We start from the raw sequence: 7,012 nt of genomic DNA, 5'->3' as shown, positions 1-7,012 counted from the left end.
CAAATCAACATTCTTCTTTACAATTGTCATAAATCTTAATTCATTCTATGCATGTGATTGATAACTTCCCATACTGCCCCAGCCTTCAATATGCTCTCACTCCAGCAGTGCAGAAGGTTTCAATCTTATAGACAGGGTTGCAGAGTTGGGATGGAACTGGGGAAGGGAAACAGATATTAACACAGATATTGGATCAATGCAAATTTTTTTTAAAGTAAGTTTAAGATAGAAATGTAAATAGAACATTTAGAATACTTTTATTTCTCTAGATCTTCATTGAGAAAGCCATAAGAAGCTTTTAAGTATTTTCGAGGGAAAATCCAGGGAAAATTTAAAAGACAAGGAGTTACAGGATGATTTTTTTTAAATACATATATATATATATATATATATATATATATATATATATATATATATATATATATATATATAAATTGCAATTGACATGCAATATTATATTAGTTTCAGATGTACAACATAGTGATTAGACATTTAGATAACTTACAAGGTGATCACCCTGTTAAATCTAGTACCCATCTGGCATCATATGTGTTTATTACAATATTATTGACTATATTCCTTATACTATACTTTACATCCTCATGATTATATCAATTTATGTTTCTTTTTTTCTTCTTTTCTTTTTAAAACAGGTTTATTGGTCTAACATTGACATTTAAACACTGTATATATTTAAAGTGCACACCCGATTTTTTAAAAATTTATTGGGGTGACAATTGTTAGTGAAATTGCATAGATTTCAGGTGTACAATTCTGTATTACATCATCTATAAATCCCATTTTGTGTTCACCACCCAGAGTCAGTTCTCCTTCTATCACCGTATATTTGATCCCCTTACCCTCATCTCCCTCCCCTCACCCCCTTTACCCTCTGGTAACCACTGAACTATTGTCTGTGTCTATGAGTTTTTGTTTCTCATTTGTTTGTCTTGTTCTTTTGTTGTTTTTGGTTTATATACCACATATCAGTGAAATCATAGGGTTCTCTGCTTTTTCTGTCTGACTTATTTCACTTAGCAGATTTTAAACAGTACATTTTTTAAGTACTTTCCTTTTGAAAATGTCTGAGAGAATCATTCCATATGTACAACCAAATATGCCATTCCCTTGGACATTTATCCTGTTTTATTACCTTGGTAGCTAATCATGTAAAGGAAGCAGATTCTGGCTTTTGTTCATTCCAAACAGTAAAAAGAAAGTAAGCTTTGAGAACTTGAGATTGCAATGTAATTGGAAAGAAAAATAATCACAATTAAAACAGATAAAGGTTGAAGGAAAGAGAAACGGCTAGAAGAATAGAGCTTAGGAACTCAGAATGTGGCAGAAATTATTGTGCCTGGAAAGAGGGAAAATGGTGACTTCATTGCCAGCCCCTGGCAACAGGACTTAAACTTAGTCAGCTTTGGATTGCCTCCTGCTGCAAAGGAAATACTTTTATTTTAACAGGCAAAGGTTAAATGTATGCTTGGATGCTGACCTAAGGTATCTTTCCTTCTAATGACTCAGAAACCATAATTGCTCATTGTCTACTGAATCCCAATAAATACAGGACAGAAAGGCCTTTGAAGTACAGTTGACCCTCACTAGAATAGCACAGATTTGAACAACGCAGATTCACTTATACATGGAACTTTTTTCAGTAAATACGTACAATACGGTAAATGTATTTTTTATTCCTTATGATTTTTGAAATAGCATTTTCTTTTCTCTAGCTTACTTGATCGTAAGAATACAGTATATAATACATATAACATACAAAATATGTATTAATGCACTGTTTATGTTACCAACAAGGCTTCCAGTCAACAGTAGGCTATTAGTAGTTAAATTTTTTAGGAGTTGAAAGTTACACACAGATTTTCTACTGAACAGGTGATTGATTGGCACCTCTAACACCCGAATTGTTCAAGGGGCAACTATAATCTAATTCCACTACACACCATGTTCAATCGGTTTTTCTGTCTAACTTTTAGCAGAATGAACGGGTAAGAGCCCAAGCCTGCAAACAGGTGGTAAAAATCGGAGTTTCAGCTCAGTCTCTGACTAGCGTTATGACTTCTGTCAGGTGCTTTAATCTGTTAGGGGCTCATTTCAATTAATTGTGTAAGGAAGGTGTGACATTTTGTATGTGCTTGTATTAAAGGCCATGTTCTTATCACTACACTATGAGTGGAGAGTAACAGAATATACATTCTCAACAGCCTTAATAGCTGACTCAGTGTGATATACACATATCACACTGAGAATATATATTCTTAGTGGTGGTTTTATTTTGAATAAAGTGGAGATGATTACACAAGGCCAGACACCGACTTCATTGCTACCATTCATGATCTAAAACTAAGTTGGGGGAAGCGAGATGTCGTTTCATACTTCAAGTACAAGCATGTATGGAGGATTTGCTGTTACTATGATTAAATGGCAAGAAGTTTCCCTTTCCTTACTGATTTTTTTCTTCTGTGCTATTGAGGGTGTATATATATATATATATTGTGTGTGTGTGTGTGTGTGTGTATGAAAATATATTAGGTTGGTGCAAAAGTAATTGCAATTTTTGCAATTATTTTTAACCTTCTACACCACAATTATCTTTGCACCAACTTAATACTTCATTTTTCTGATTACAAATGCTTCTGCAACTGTGAACATTTAATGTCACTAAGTTTTTTCCTCCCCATTCACTCCTGCTCAGTTAGGCAGTGCACTTCCTTATGCATTTGTGTTGAGTTCTCTATGTAGCCAAATTTCTGCTTTGGAAAGAAAGTAGAATCATGAAACTGAGTAATCTAGAGCAGTTGTCAGCCCTAGAATATAAGTTTGAAATGCTCCAAGAGGTGTCATGTATTGATTTTTGCGTCCACAACACTTAGCCCTGTCTCTGGTACAGAAAATGGTGCTCAAAATGTGTCTATGGTGCAAAAGTAACCGCGGTTTCAGACCGTGAATTTTAAATCATTATAACTAGGCTCAAACACATCTTCATTAATCAAAACAGGAAACATTACAATCAACACATTTTTGCCAATGAGAAATAAGTTTGTTTATTCCTGTAGTGTAAAAATCCATGCTTCAGGATTCAATGAACTCTTAGAAAACATTTTCTGCATCCTGTTGGTTGTGGAAGCATTTACCCTGCAAAAAGTTGTCAAGATGCTTGGAGAAGTGGTAATCAGTTGGCGAGAGTTCAGGTGAATATGGCAAATGAGGCAAAACTTCGTAGCCCAATTAGCTCAACTTTGGAAGTATTGGTTGTGTGAAATGCAGTCTGGCATTGTCGTGGAGAAGAATTGAGCCCTTTCTATTGACCAATGCTGGCTGCAGGCGTTGCAGTTTTCAGTGCATCTCATTGATTTGATGAGCATACTTCTCAGATGTAATGGTTTCACTAGGATTCAGAAAGCTGTAGTGGATCAGACCGGCAGCAGTCCACCGAACAGTGACCATGAACTTTTTTGGTACAAGTTTGGCTTTAGGAAGTGTTTTGGAGCTTTTTCTTGGTCCAACCACTGAACTTTTTCTTGGTCCAACCATTGCCAGTTGTCATATAAAATCCACTTTTCGTCGCACATCACAATCCGATGGACCAATAGTTTATTGTTGTTGTGTAGAATAACAGAAGGCAACACTTCAAAATGACAATTTTTCTTTTCCGGTCAGCTCATTAGGCACCTGCTTATCGAGCTTTTTCACCTTTCCAATTTGCTTCAAATGCCGAATGACTGTAAAATGGTCGATGTTGAGTTCTTTGGCAACTTCGTATGTAGTTGTAAGAGCTTCAGTTTTGATGATTGCTCTCAGTTGGTTGTTGTCAACTTCCGAAAGCCAGCCACTATGCTCCTTATCTTCAAGACTCTCATCTCCTGTGCCAAACTTTGTGAACCACCACTGTGCTGTATGTCCGTTAGCAGTTCCTGGGCCAAAAGCATTGTTGATGTTGCGAGTCATCTCTGCTGCTTTACGACCCAATTTGAACTCGAATAAGAAAATCACTTGAATTTGATTTCTGTGTAATGTCATTTAAATAGTCTAAAATAAATATAAAATAGACAGCAAGTAATAAGTCATTAGCAAAAAATAAAATAAAGCGAGAAATGAACATTAAAATGATGTATAACATAACCACATTTATTTAAGAATGTAGTCCAATATCAAACGGCAAAGTTCAACAGTGCAAAAACTACAATTACTTTTGCATCAACCTCATAAATTGTATGGGGTTATTTAAATAGAGTTGTTCAAGAAAAACATACCAAATGATTAAGTTGTAAGTATGTTGACTAATGACTTATTGAAAAGTGAATTCACACTTGTATCCACCACCCAGTGGATATTACCAGTATCCTAGAAGCCCTCCCTGTGCACCTTCTCAAGAACTACCACTGTTCTTTCCCAAAGAAACCCACTACCTGACTTTTAACGTGATGGAGTATTTTTGCTTGCTTTTGAACTCATGTGACTGGAATGTTACAATACATACATGTTAATGTCTGGCTTTTTTCACTCATCATGATGTTTGCAATATTCATCCATGTTTTTGTTTGTAGTTGTAGTACACACATTTTCACTTTCATATTTTATGCCATTTGTGAATGAAACATGCTTTTTCTTTTAATCCTTTCTACTATTGATGGACATTTGAGTGGCTTTCAGGTTTGGGTTCCCGTGAAAAATATTTCTGCGAAAATTCTGATATACTTCTATTGGTGTAAATGTGAAGATATTTCTGTTGGGTACATACCTAGAAGTAGAAATACTGTTTCATTTGGTAGGCATTTATTCAGGTTTGTAGATAATTGCAGACCGATTCCCAAAGTGGTTGTGCAAGTTTACACCCTCTCCAGAAGTATATTACACTTGTAGCTGCCCTACATACCCACCAACACTCTATTGTCAGTCTTTTAAGTTGGAGCAATTGTGGGGAGTGTGTGATGGGATATCATTATGGTTCAATTTACTTTTCCTTCAATTCTAATAATTCCAAATGCCTTTGATATATTTATTTGCCATTTGGATATACACTTTTGTGAATTTCCCATTTAAGTCTCTTAGTCATGTTTTAAGTGGGTTATCAATCATTTTCTTATTTATTATAAATTTAGATATAAATAACTTATATATTAGGAATACAAATCCTTTGTTGCACATGGATATTACAGGTATTTTCTTCTCACTCTGTGTCTCACATTTTCACTTTATTAATGAGGTCATTTAATAAGGAGAAGTTGTAAACTTTAATGTACTCAATCATTTTATTCATTTATTGAAAAGATGGTCTTTTCCTGTCTGTCCTGTGGAACTACCTTCTCATAAATCAAGTATAAAGGTGAATCTGAACGTTATCCCTTTCCAGTGGTCTACTTCTCTAATTTTATGCTAATATCACAGTATCCTAAATAATTATTGCAGCCTTCTAAGAAGGTTGATTATCTTGTATTGTTAGATCTTCATCTTAGTTCTATATTTCAACTTAATATTGAGTCTTCTTGGCCCTTTGTATTCCCATACATACCTTAAAGACAGTTTATCATTTTCCACAAAAATAAACTGCCAAAATTTTGTATTGTGATAATATAATTGCATTGAATCTATAAATCAATTTATGGAGTTTTAACTTCTTAAGACTATAAATTCTTCCAATTCTTTAATATAGTAATATTTTACATTATCTCTAGAATGTCTTAAACATCTTTTATTAGATTTCTTTATAGGGATTTGATATTTTATTGAGGCTATTGAAAATAACATGTTTTTAAAAATATTTTCTAAATACTGTTTGGTATTATTTAGAAAAGCAATTGACTTTTGCAAATCAACTATGTATCCAGCACCTTTTCGAATTTTACTTATCAATTGAAACAGTTAATTTGAATGTGTGTGTGTGTGTGTGCACATGTGTATGTGTACTTGCACATATAGTCAATTCTCATTATTAACAGATTCCGTATATGCAAATTCACCTACTTACTAAAACGTATTTGTAATCCTTAAATACATATTCATGTCACTTTCATGGTCATTTGTGAATATGCAAAGATTTAACAAAAATTTGAATCAACCAGCACATGAATTCCTATATAGATTGAATAAAATGTTACTCTGCTTTCTTGTTTCATCTCTCATACTATAAACAAGTGTTTATAGTATGAGAGATGAAACAGTCTTTCTGGAGCTACATTTTTTGCATTTTTGTTGGTGATTTTATTGTTTAAAATGGCCTCCAAGCCTAGTGCTGAAGTGTGTCTAGTATCCCTAAATGTAATTAGACTGTGATGTGCCTTACAGAAAAGATACATGTGTTAAGTAAGCTTTGTTCAGGTGTGAGTTATAGTGCTGTTGGGCATGAATTCAACGCAATGAATCATGACTATATATATGAATGAATGAATATATATATACATATATATATATATATATGTATATATATATATATATATATATATATATACATATATATACACACACACACATATGAATGAATATGTATATATATTCATATATATGTCTTTAAATATATGCATATAAATGCATATAAAACAAGGTTATGTATTGATTAATTAATGAAAATGATCTGACCAAAGGCTCTCAGACACTTAACCCTATATTTCCCTAGAAGCAATTGTTCAGTATTTGCTAGTTCAGTATTCATGTTGACTTTATAGAACATAACTACAAATAACTGGAATTAACTCTCTCTATATCTATGTATCTAAATATATTTCTGTATTCTGTATTATTATTATTATTATTATTTGCATTATTTTTTGGATAAGATCATCAATATAATGCCCAAATATTTGTAGTTAAAGTGAGCACACTGAGCACACTTGCCTTGTTTCCTGATCTTAGGGAAAAGGCTTCTAATATTTCAACACTAAAACTAATATTTACTGTTCTTGGGAAGAGTGACACCAGTAAGAATCTCTGAACCTTCTGCGTAAAACCCTCCAAAAACTTCACCATAAAAGTAATGAGAACCTTGGCAAAGTATTTT

The sequence above is a fragment of the Rhinolophus hipposideros genome (genome assembly GCF_964194185.1).
Source record: "Rhinolophus hipposideros genome assembly, chromosome: 17".
In the NCBI taxonomy this organism is placed as follows: domain Eukaryota; kingdom Metazoa; phylum Chordata; class Mammalia; order Chiroptera; family Rhinolophidae; genus Rhinolophus; species Rhinolophus hipposideros.
This window is presented reverse-complemented; position numbering follows the sequence as displayed.